The sequence below is a fragment of the Pygocentrus nattereri genome, chromosome 17 (assembly GCF_015220715.1).
Source record: "Pygocentrus nattereri isolate fPygNat1 chromosome 17, fPygNat1.pri, whole genome shotgun sequence".
NCBI classification, from domain to species: domain Eukaryota; kingdom Metazoa; phylum Chordata; class Actinopteri; order Characiformes; family Serrasalmidae; genus Pygocentrus; species Pygocentrus nattereri.
This window is the reverse complement of record NC_051227.1, coordinates 36,383,667-36,395,309: the sequence shown is the minus strand read 5'-3', so window position 1 is coordinate 36,395,309 and position 11,643 is coordinate 36,383,667. Positions and strand designations below refer to the sequence as shown.

Here is an 11,643-nt window from a genome sequence, read left to right as displayed (position 1 = left end):
GCAGAGCCTCAGGCCGCTGTCCTCACACACCATCTCTTGTCTGCCGTCTCCCGTCAGCTCGCTGCGACAGCTGTCAATCACACGGCTGCTGCTACCTGGCCTCCATGCCCAGATTCTGCTCCGTGTGCAAGTGGCCTGGAAAAAAGAAGCCCAAGCATGCAGTTTCGGCATGCGCATTTAAATGCAGCAAAGGCAGCTTGTGCAGACTACTCACGGCTCATGATTTGATTGCTTCTGTCTTAGCCCAGTGGTTCTCAGTCATTGTCCTGCACTGAATATTGCATTTGCCTAATTTAAATGCATAATCATTTCCACATAAATAAAATTTATTGCATCTTGTCAGTGTCCAGTATTGAGACCTATAGTGCTCCAGGGGCCAGTATTGAGACCTATTGTCTTTTGAGCAAGGAGTGATTTTGTAGAATTGCAGCTGCACGGGTGTGTACATGCACGCTCACACATACACACAGGTGTATGTACATGTGTGTATGGGTTGCACATATTTACGTGCATCTGTGTGCATGTGTCTGCTTGCTACAGGCGCTCAGTGGCAGCCGGCACTGTCAAAGGCAGTCTAATATTAGCTTCTGGCTGATGGGCTGGCTGTATCTGGACGAAAAGAGGGTGATAAATGAGGATAGCAGTGTCGAGGAGGGGGGCGTGCGGCAGAGGGGGAAATTTAAAAGGGAAAGCATCAGAGTTGTCTAAAGGCAGTAAGCAGGAATAGATCGACGAATTGCTTGCCACCACGGCAACACTGCTACAGAATGCTGCATGCAGTGTGTGACTGTATTCACGGAGGGATTATAGCCCATGGAGAATGATTCAGATGGAAGAGCTAATGTATAGAAAGAAAGGAAAAGGGCAGTGTGGTGTAGGATTTTTTTTTTCTTTCTCTTTCTTCCTCCTTTCCCCGGTACCCTGCGGTCGCTGTTTTAAGCCTGAGTGCTGTCGTCCGTCGCCTCCCTCCCTTCCTGCTTCTCTCGTCCCTCCCCCATCATCCCCGGCCGCTCTCTCCCCCTCTCTCGGCCCAAGCCTGGGGGAGCCAGTGGAGATTAAATGTAGCCTCCATAAGCCAAGCACATCATGTAGCTATGTTTCTAGGGCCAGCTTGCTCTCTCTCTCCCTCTCTCTCTCTCTCTCTCTCATTCTCTTTTTAAAGTCTTGTTAATTATGCCAGGAATGCTGGTAACAATGCCAGAGAAAAGACAGTGTGGCTAGGAAATCCATGCAAGGAAGAAAAAGAGGATGGCACGAAATAGAGCAACTTGACAAGACACTGGGGCTTGAAATAAAAAAGAGAGAGGGGGAGGAAATCAAAAAAGGTGGAAAAGCGCAAGACGGACGACTTTCTCATTCCCCTCCTCCTCCTCTCCCCTCATCTCTTTCTCTCTCTGGCTCTGGGGTTGATACGGCAGAGAGGTGGGCCTCCGACTTTAACTAATCACAGCTGTGTGAGCAAATTAATGGATGATACTTGTTCTTTTACTCCTTCTCTTTCTCTTTTTCTCTCTGTCTCTCTGTAACTTTTTTTTTTTATCTTTTTTTTCTTCTGCCACTGAACATGGATTTATAAAGACAGAGAAAGACCAGGGGGTATCATGCTTTTTCCTCCAACACCCCCCTCTTCAATTTTGCTTGGTGAGAGATCGAATGAGAGGAAAAGTGTGTGTGCGGCGGGAAAGGGAGAGCGAGAAAAAGAGAGAGAGAGAGAGAGAGAGCGCGAGAGCGTGAGGGAGGGAGAAATGTAAGACAGATACGGAGAGTGAAAGAGAAGAAGGGGGTGTGGAGAGCAGAGAGAGGCAGCACAATGCGCTGATGCCTCTTTCCAGTCGAATGTTTTTCACCACTTTTTCTTGTCAAGGGGATTTTGCGTTTTTGCTCGGCGCAGCTGCTGGTTATCTCCCTTTCTCTTTATTCCTTGTTTTTTCCGCTGGAGCCAGAGCTGAACCAGGGATATACGCATGAATGGAGCGTCCATAGCTAACCAGCGCTGGATGAGCAAGGTGATGTGACTGACTGAAAGTGTGTGTGTGTGTGTGTGTGTGTGTGTGTGTGTGTGTGTGTGCGTGCGTGTGTGTGCGCACACTCACCAACCTCCCACCCCCCCACCAACCTTCCTCTCCTGAGATCTAGTAGACTGGTATGATTTGCTGGTGTTGTGGCCCTGGCTGCTGGCTGCCAGTTGCACTTCCTCTCTTTTCTCCCACCCCGCTAATTCTAGAGTGCCTTTTTCTCCCTACCTGCTCCCAAAATCGCCGACATCACCGTCGTTATCTTCATCACCACCACCACCGTCGTCATCTTCATTTTTTCTCTTTTTTTTCTCATTTTTTCCCTTTCCTCCTCGTCTGGCTTGGTTTGAAGAGCCTGCCCTCTGGCGTGCTTGTGCTTCACCCCTCTGCACTCTCTCTGCACATGGACCCACGCTTTCTCTCTTGTCTCCAGCTTCGACCTGCGCTCTCGTCTTTTCTTTTCCTGCCGTTCTCCGGTTCCCTCTATCCGTCCCGTCCAGCCTGTGCCGTTTATTTTTTTTTTTGTCAGCGCTCACACTCTTAACTAAAAGTTGAAATCTGAGATTTTGTCTTTCTTCTTCCGTTTCACTTTCTCTTTCTCCTCCTGTCTCTCTCTTTCGTTCTCTCGCTCCATCTTTCTATTGTCCAGCAGGTTTGTGGGCGAAGGGCGCTCGGCTGTATCCTCGCCGCTAACGCAACCCGGGTGAGTTCTTTTAAACCATTTTGTCCGTCCTTCCTCCCTTGCTTCCTTCCTTTCCCCCTCGCTTGCTTGTCCGCTCTCTCTCTCTCTCTCTCTCTCTCTCAATCTCTCTTTCTCTCTGCCTCTCTCTCTCTCTCCCACCCACAGCTGCAGCATCTGTTAGTGTCTTGATTACCTTTGTCTCCACAACTGCTTGTGATGGCTTAGTTCAGGCTCACTAGATAGCATCCATGCTGAAGCGCTCTAACGCAGTAGGTATTATCTAGGTTTTTCCTCTTAAACTAAACGTCTGTTTTTTCATTTTTTTATCACAAACTGTGAGCTACTTTTATTAAGTGTGGTTAATACTTTGGCATGTTGTTCAGAGCAACTAATGCAGTAGCAGTGAAGGGAAGCAGCAGTATGACTGACCGCCAGAGTTTGAGGGCTATTATGATGACTATAAGTGGCTGTGAGAAGAGCTTATTGAAGAGAAGGTTAAGTTTACCTGGGAGCCAGGGGGCATTTTTCAAAGTGCGGTATTGTTCGGCCTTTAAGATGGGGCGGGAGAATGGCAGCGGGGGCCTGGGGGTGGTGGGGGGTGCTACAGAGAGAGAGAGAGAGAGAGAGAGTCTGAGAGGGAGAGAGAGAGAGAGAGAGAGAGAGTTGGGGGGGAGGGGGAGATGTCAATGTTGTGTCTGGCTGAAGGTTGCACTTGTTGTGTGTCACAGACAAAACGATAAACATGTTTGGGGGGGTCTATTTTTTATTATTGTTGATATTTTGAGGCAAGATCTCAGAAATGTTTTCTGCTATATTGCTGCATATGATGGCTAGGCTGTCTCTCCATGTTCATTTTGAGGATGATGCTGCTTTTTTTTTTTTTTTTTTCTCGATGTCATTGCAGGTTTTGCTGTTTGTCCATGTCCAGAGCAGATACAGATAATGAAAAAAATTGTGCCTCTCGCAATCCCTGAGACCCTAACTTGTGACGTTTTGCTGTTCTGTGCACGGGTTAGGCTCTTGGGAGCTGGGAGGGGTGCTCCATCGTCCTAGCAGCAGCATCCTATTTGGAGACAAAAGCCATTTAAACGCTCAGATCAACAGTGAAACGAATCGACAGCAAAAGGAAAGGCTAGTAGCTAGCCAGCATGATGAAGAGACAGTGAATGTGGGTATTTGGAAGGGGGGGGTTGATGGAATGCCAGCATCGGGGTCATGTGACACATTTGTGGGTCGAATCAGCTGAGGCTTCATTGTGAGAAGGAAAGAAGGCAGTTATGAGCGGAAGATTCCTTTCCAATACGTAAGAGCGAAAGAGCAGACCCCCCCATGATCCCTCTGTTACTGAGGCCATACTGTGTGAGTGCCTTTGTCTTCTCTGGTCTGGCCTGTCCTTGCCTACTGATTTGAGAGCAGCACAAAGTACTGGTGAGAGCGTGACGTTTAACGGCTCGGTACACTTGTGTTTGACCTCAGTGAGAGTCCTCAACCTCACACTACAGAAGACATGAACCCACTCTCTCTCTACAGCCTGCTGAGTCAGTGTGTGTATGTGTGTGTTCCTGCCTGTTCTAGTTTCCTCACTCCTGTGCTGCAGGGCTCCATGGCAAGGCTTTACCATGTAGCATGGCTGTGTGGTTTGTAATGAGTTTGTGCTGTTCGGTTCTTTACTTTTTTGGGGCCGTGACAAATCTGGCACACTGCTGAGATAGATCAGAAAGGCTCAAGTGCACTCGGGTTCAAGTCAAATATTCCAGCCCGACAGGATCGGATTGTGATATAGGAATAAAAAGCGGTGAGCAGTATCATGATATGTTGCCAGTGTCATGATAAATTATGTCTCTGGTGTACCTAGAGTAACTTTTGGAGCACTAAATAACGTCATGCATCATAAAAAAGTACATCTTTAAATTACTGAGTCATTGAACAGCCAGTGTATAGTAACTGCATAAACTGCAAAGTAACAAGTAGCTGATGGGATGACAGGCCATTATGCCGTTTGTCATGAGCCTACTCCCTTTATATAGGTCATAAAATCATGGCTTCAGCATCCAAGTAATACATTAGGAGAGACATTTGGGATTCAAATATAGGCTGCACTGCACATTTACCTATTGGGCATTTGGTACACTATTGTTTGTAAAAGCAATACTTGTGACTTCTGTAGTGCACTATATAGGGAGTCCGGAGCCGTTTGAGATTTGGCCATATCTGTTGCTGGTTTACGGGTGAATTCTGTTCACTCCAACTTGTTTACAAACCCCAAAAGAACTAATTTTGTGTGCATCATAAGCATATTGTGTAATCGTGAGCATGTCTTCAAGGCATTTTAGATTTTCCCCATGTTGCCCAGCCTTAGTACTTAAAATTCACCTGCATTTTGATGGAATGTCTGGCACTGGGGGTTATTCATTTTTGTTTTTCATTGTTATACATTGCTGTGCTCTGCTCTCATTTTGTATGGATTGCCCAGGGACCCACTGTCCTTTAGCTCAGTGTTGGCTGCTGTTTAAAAAGATACCTCACTCCCAGTGGAATACAGCCACAAAAAAGCCACATTCACAGCACACCAGTGTGCTTTTCTGTAATATGGCTCAGTAGTAGTAAGAAAACCGAAGTGGGCAGAGTCGCACTGCGGTGTGGGCAGCAGCCACAGCGTAATGCATGTTGAGCGTGGTGCCATCCCATGCACCAGCCAGCCTCTCTCAATGCTAATGGCTATGGCACAGATATAGACTGTCCTTACCAAACCGAACCGAAGGACAGAGCTGGCCATGCACAGCACCGTTTCATGGGCTTTTTTGCAAAAGAAGAAGTCAGTGGCGATGCTTTGTCTTGGTGTGAGTCCAGGTAGCCATGCTCTGTCTCTCTAAGAGGATTTGTCTGGGTACACTCTTAGCTTAGATTGCTTACTGAATTTCTAATGGAAATCGTCGATCCTTTGCTGCTAAGGTTTCAGGGTTGTTTTTTTTTTCTTCTTAAAGCTGGTCGAATGGAAAAAAGGCCTCTAAGCGACCAGTCCCTGTAGTGATGGGTGTGTGTGTGTGTGTGTGTGTGTGTGGCAATATGGGCTTTGCCCCTGTCTCTGCAGTGCTGTGCTGTGGCGTCTGAGCTGCAGCTTCCATTGTTTGCTTCTCTCTCTCTGCACTCACGTTGCACTCCTTTGGCACAGGGGCTGCCTTCCAGAGGCAGGGCCACTCTTAAGGTGGACTGACGAGCAGGAACAAGGGGCTCTGCAGAAGCTTTTTAAGGTGGATCAGCAATCTGGGCCGGGTGAACAGAACAAAGGCTGCCGCAGTGAGGTTGAGACTGTGCAGGTGGAGAGAGAGGGAGAGAGAGATCCACAGCGGGTGACGCCCATGCTTAGGGAGCGCTGAGCTGTCTCAACTATACACACATTACTGTCCAGAGCTGTTCGGTCAGGTACCCGAGACAGAGTTTTTCCCCTTCGGTCTCAACTACATGGCTGTAGACATTCATGGACATTAGTCTGCCGCTGCTTCGTCCGCCAAACCCTCTCGTCTGCCACAGGTCTGCGATCACTCAGAACCGGCAAATTCAATTAAACAACCTATCACTCGTCATCTGCATAGAGCAATGGTGGCTCTCAAGACAAGTCGCAGTATAAGTGGTAGACACAGCTTGTGCTTTGGTGCAGACAGCTGTCTGGAGTGTTCTCTGAGTATCTATTGTAGGTATATGAGACAAGATGGCGCCAAAGCACGTGGTCTCCAGTGCAGTCCTGAAACCAAACCAGTGTCTCTTTCAGTCCGCAATCGTTTACGACTAGATTGTAGGATAAATCGTGCAGTGCCTGTAAGACCTTTTCATTTCAGTTTGCAAATTAGCCTGAAGAATGTGTCCACAGGCTTGTAGCTCTTTGGCTGACTGAAAGAAACGAGGAAATGCAGTTAAAGCCGCCTGTCGTGGTTTTTTTTCCTGATAGTGAAGCACGTGATTCGTTACGTTTGTCTCAGGTTATGCAAAGAAATCATATTGTTTGGAGCTGTTTTATTTGAGTGATCCAGAGCAGAATATGCGAAAAACACGAAGCCTGTGTCTGTGTCTAGCACATTCTGAAGAACTGCTTAGACGTTGCATCTGAGAAACTCGAGCAGCACTGCCTTTTCTGGCATTCTGAATAAGTTCAGGTCAAAAACCCATCAATTGCAATTATCTCAGAAGTCAAGGTCCATCTTTGGAGCGCTGCTGTGAAAGCATGTACACCTCTGTCTTTGTTTCGTTTACTAAGAGCCTGTACTGTGGCCAATATTGCTGACGGCTGTCTCTGGAGTCAGAGCTGAGAAGGATGGATATATGTCTGCATTTACTGTAGAACAACCAGTTCCTTCAAAGTCACCAGGGTGGCCCAGCTGAGCAATTGCAAAGCAGGCCCTTCTGTGCTGGCAGGCAGGCAGGCAGGCAGGCAGAATGGCCCCTGAGAGCTTAGGCCAGGTTTGAAGAGCTTAAGGACGAATCCTTTGCATCGAAACTGATTAACCAGCGAAGGGTCCAACCTAATTAGGCCAGGAGGAGAATGTCACCAGCGTACATCAACAAGCCTCTCTCTCTCTCTCTCTCTCTCTCTCTCTCTCTCTGTTTCTCTCTCTCTCTCGGCCAGGGGTCCTGCCCAGCGCTGGAATGCACAGATAGGTCAGCTCTCTCGTCCTCTCCCCTCAGCTTGGCCTCCACACACACGTGCTCCGGACGCAGCACAGTGCTTCATTGAGAGCGCTCAGGTCCATGTTGCTTTATGAGAAGACAGGGTGGAAATCCCCTCTGAGTGCAGTTCTTTGGCTCATCTCACTGGCTTTTTGCTCGTTGCTTCCACACGCTTCGTGACTGGGCTGCATGCTGTTTGCTAACATTACATTAGCGAGGTGCTAATTAAATACCTCACGGATGGAGGGTACTTGTGAGGAAGTGAACCCAGTAGCTACATTTGAGTCTGTTCCAGTGTTTGCATTGGTAACATTCAGAGTGATTGCAGATACTGAATCATTTATTTTTGGTACAGTAACATCTAAGTTGCTGTTACAGTTTTCCTATAATCTCCCAGGAATGGAATCGTCCTTCTGTTAAGATGCGTGTATTAAAATCTCGTGTTAAATGGCCAAATGCCAGATTGTGCTGTACTTTAATTGTAAAGTTGGCTCCAGTTATTGAAGTATGTTATTGAAGTAAACATTACTTCATGTTACAGTTACATACTGTAAGCCGCTGTTACATTCTGAAAAGGTGTTGAAGGCTTTTTGCATGGTGGGATGACTGTTCTCTGTTCCTCACCTGTTGTACATGCTTCTTTAAAAAAAAACATTTTTTTTAAAATCTGGCTCTACCAGCTCCAAAAATGATTCTGCTTTTGTTACAAGTCAGAACATTTTGGTACTAAATATAACCCTTTTTCGTGAATTCCTGTCGCTACAGCCTGTGGTGTTAATTTGGCATTCGGTTAAATGAATTGTGAATTTGACAGCCTCGTCGTTTCCTGGGTAATTCTGTTATTGTGGAGAAATACCAAGTCTGGCTCTCAGGCCGTGCCTCTTTCTCAGACATGGCCTCAGTGGGTTTGCTTTAGCCTGATTAATTTGTCATTAATATGCAGCCTGTCAGTGTTGGCTGTGGCCGTTTTCTCTCTGAAGTGCGGGACTCTGTAGCTATAGTGATGCTGTAGTCCCTCCAACGCAAGTCTCTGAGATTTGCATGACAGTGGCTGACGATTGTTTCTCAGTGCCTTGCCAGGAGCAGTTAGTAGCCAAGTCTCTAGCTAGTGAGAAAAGGGTGTTGGCAGCTCTGTCTCTCACTCTGTCGCCCGTGTGTGTGTGTGTGTGTGTGTGTGTGTGTGTGTGTGTGTGTTACTCCAAGCGCAAAGGAACATTCGAATCTTGATGCTTACTCTTACTCAGGCACCTATGGAAAATGTCCTCGGTGCTGTAGTGCCATCGGTATCGTTGGTGTTGAAATTGAGGCATTTTAGACATTAAGGTAAAATGTCTTTTTTTTCATGCCAATATAAAAACTGTTTTTTTTTTATAAATGTTTTGTTTGTTTTTTCATGTTTCTTTATTGTCTTGTATATGAATGGAGCCTATAGCCCAGCAGTGTAGAGTCTTAAAGTCCTATTTAAATGTTGCTGTTTATCTCAAAGGTGTGTGATGCATTTTTATACATACACAGACTGGGTTAAGATCCAAAGAGTGTGTATATGTAACCCTACTGTATATAATAGTTGTATAATATTTAGTAATAACCTATATAGTGTTGATTAACCAGACACCAGGTTGTAAACAGATGCATTTATTATTTGCAAGTTAAAGTATTTTGGGGGCATGTTGCAATAGAAAAAATAGCAAATAAACTGCATTTAACTATTCATAATATTGTCATGTCATGAAAGTACTATGAAGTAGCTGGTTGATCTGTATATCAGTTTTATTCCTATATGGGTTTATTCTTGATACGTAATTTCTTTTTCATTTTTACAGCTTTCTACAAACTTTCAGAATGGTAGCACCACATTAGAAACATTTCATGCGTGTATCTGCAACAAAACTGCTTTCACATTATTGAAAACAGTGAATCCAAACTTTTGAATGGAACTGAATGTATTTCTCACTTTTTGAATCTAAATCTAGTGCATAATTTATTTGGCCTCATGCACAGTTTGCCCATAATCTCATAGGAATGGAATTATCCTTGTATTAAGATTAAACACCTGGTTTCAGTAAGCTAATGATTTAATAGATCATTTCCAAAAAGTGTTTTTGGAGGCAGCACAGTGAGCTTTTCTCGTAAGACTCTGTTCAGTTGTGTGAATTTAATGTGTTTTTCTGTACCTGATTGTTTTTTTGTTTTTTTATCATCTATTAAAATGAGCTTAAAGAGAAAATCTTGGCTGATTTCCTATGTAACTCTGTTTCTATGTTAGTAGATTGGGGTCCAGCAGCTGCATATGTAATTTGTGAAATTGTGACTTTTTAACAGATTGTTGTCTGAATACACACAGGCCTATATAATAACCACTGGCTAATCCAAGCTTCTGCAGATTTGCACACATTATTTGCCTATAATCTCAATGCCTGCTCCTAAAATAGTACAGCATACTGTTATTTCTAAATTCATCACTAATGACACTTTCAGCAGAATTACAGTGCAGAAGTAGGCTAAATGCTGATTAATCCATTTGCAGAACTGTATTACAGCTACTGATGTTTTTGCTGTAACTGTGTAACATGATTTTCTACTTCATTTCTCTTTCCGCTAAATTAAGCTCAGAAGTGTGTACCCAACTTTTGGATTATTTTACGCTGGTGCAGAGTGTAAATAATGATTGGAGACTGTTGGCCACTAGCTGAGTGGCAGCTGGACTTTGGTCATTGGTCCCAGACTGTGGTCGTCAGCGTCTGGCACGAAAACACACAGGCCCGGGTCCTGTGTGTCACGATGGGGCGAAGTGGGCACCTTTCAGTCTCGGCCTTAAGATGGAGGAGGACAGGAAGCGATGGTTTTCACATCACAATGGACACCACTGTCCTCTTGACCTCTTCCACAGAGAAATCGGATTCAATCGCAGACCAAACAGCCAACAGAAATCTTTGTTTTCTTTGTGTCACTCGGTGCACTGTGGACCAGAGGAGGGAAGAGGACAGTAGCATTTAGTGCCTGTTATTCAGATTTTGCTGCTGAGGCAAGTGCTGAGTGATAGCATCTATACCAAGCTTGTGTTCGGGTCACTAACCAATTTTGACTTTTAACAGTAATGATATTTACCTCAAAACGTCAAGGTATAACATTTAGGTTGATTTGAAATGCCAATTGATGTTAAATATTACATTTCTTTTCTGGAGTGGTGTTTTCTGTGTAGTTGTTTTCAGTGCTGTGAAAGATTCCCTTTGGCGTAAGAGAAGAAAATGACACTGAAAATCAAAATAAGTTGCAGGAATGTGCAAAAGTCAGGGACCGCCCATTATTGTATTTCATTTCATTTTTCAGCATCTGGGGAAAATTGTATTTACATTTACATATTTACAATTTTACAGTATTTTCAGTATTGACTGTCCATGCTTTGCTTTTGTCAAAGCTTTCATCCTTTTTTGATACTTGCTTTCAGATTTTTAAGGAAATCTGCCGGGACATTTCTCCAGGCTCAGAAGTTGGTTGCATTTTTAGGTAATCCCAAACACATTCAGTGATGTTGAGGTCTGGACTCTGGGATGGTCAGTAAGCTGTTCTGCGAGTAATACCCTAGATAATGGGTTCTTAACAGCTACACATCCTTTCAGACTCACAGAGTTGTCTTTTCAGTGGAAGGATGGACAGAAACACCTGTTGATTTTTTTTAGACCTGAAGAAAGAGTGGAGCTTGATCTTCCCCTGTCTGTCAAAGATTAAAGAATTGAGTACTTTTTACCTGATGGGGACAGTTTTGGTGGTTTACCAGGGTTTACACGGTTGTTAGTGGTCACTGTCTATGTATTTTGTATATGTAGCTTTCTAATGCTGTATTTTCTTTCCTTTTTCTTTACTTCTTTCTGTCTATTTTTTTCTCTGTCTTATTTTTATAATTATAATAATAATAATAATAAATATAATAATAATTGTCCATATATTTGTTTTTGTTGGTTTTCTTTCTTTCTTTCTTTCTTTCTTTCTTTCTTTCTTTCTTTCTTTCTTTCTTTCTTTCTTCCTCAGTCCAAGCCTCTTTGGTTGATTTGGAATTTTTCTTCTTTTTTGTCTATTTCCTTTCCTCAGTAAGGGCTTCTTGACCGCTGCACATCCTTTCAGACTCATATTGTTGAGTTGTCTTCTCACAGTGGAAGGATGGACAGAAACACCTGTGGATATTTTCAGATCTGAAGCGTGGAGCTTGACTTTCTCCTCTCTCTCAAAGAGGGAAGCTTTAAGTGCTGTTTATCTGGTGGTGACAGTTTGGGTGGTCTACCAGGT

At 44.4% G+C, this 11,643-nt stretch overlaps 1 long non-coding RNA gene across 2 annotated transcripts; it reads left to right on the top strand.

Moving 5' to 3' along the window:
- The first annotated feature begins 956 nt into the window (after positions 1–956).
- Positions 957–8,535, top strand: LOC119265798. 2 transcript variants are annotated; one of them, XR_005131740.1, is made up of 3 exons: positions 957–2,006; positions 2,668–2,718; positions 7,319–8,535. It is a non-coding gene; the product is annotated as an uncharacterized LOC119265798 (long non-coding RNA). The 2 variants fall into 2 exon arrangements; XR_005131739.1 differs by having other exon boundaries at positions 2,665–2,718.
- The last annotated feature ends 3,108 nt before the right edge of the window (positions 8,536–11,643 follow it).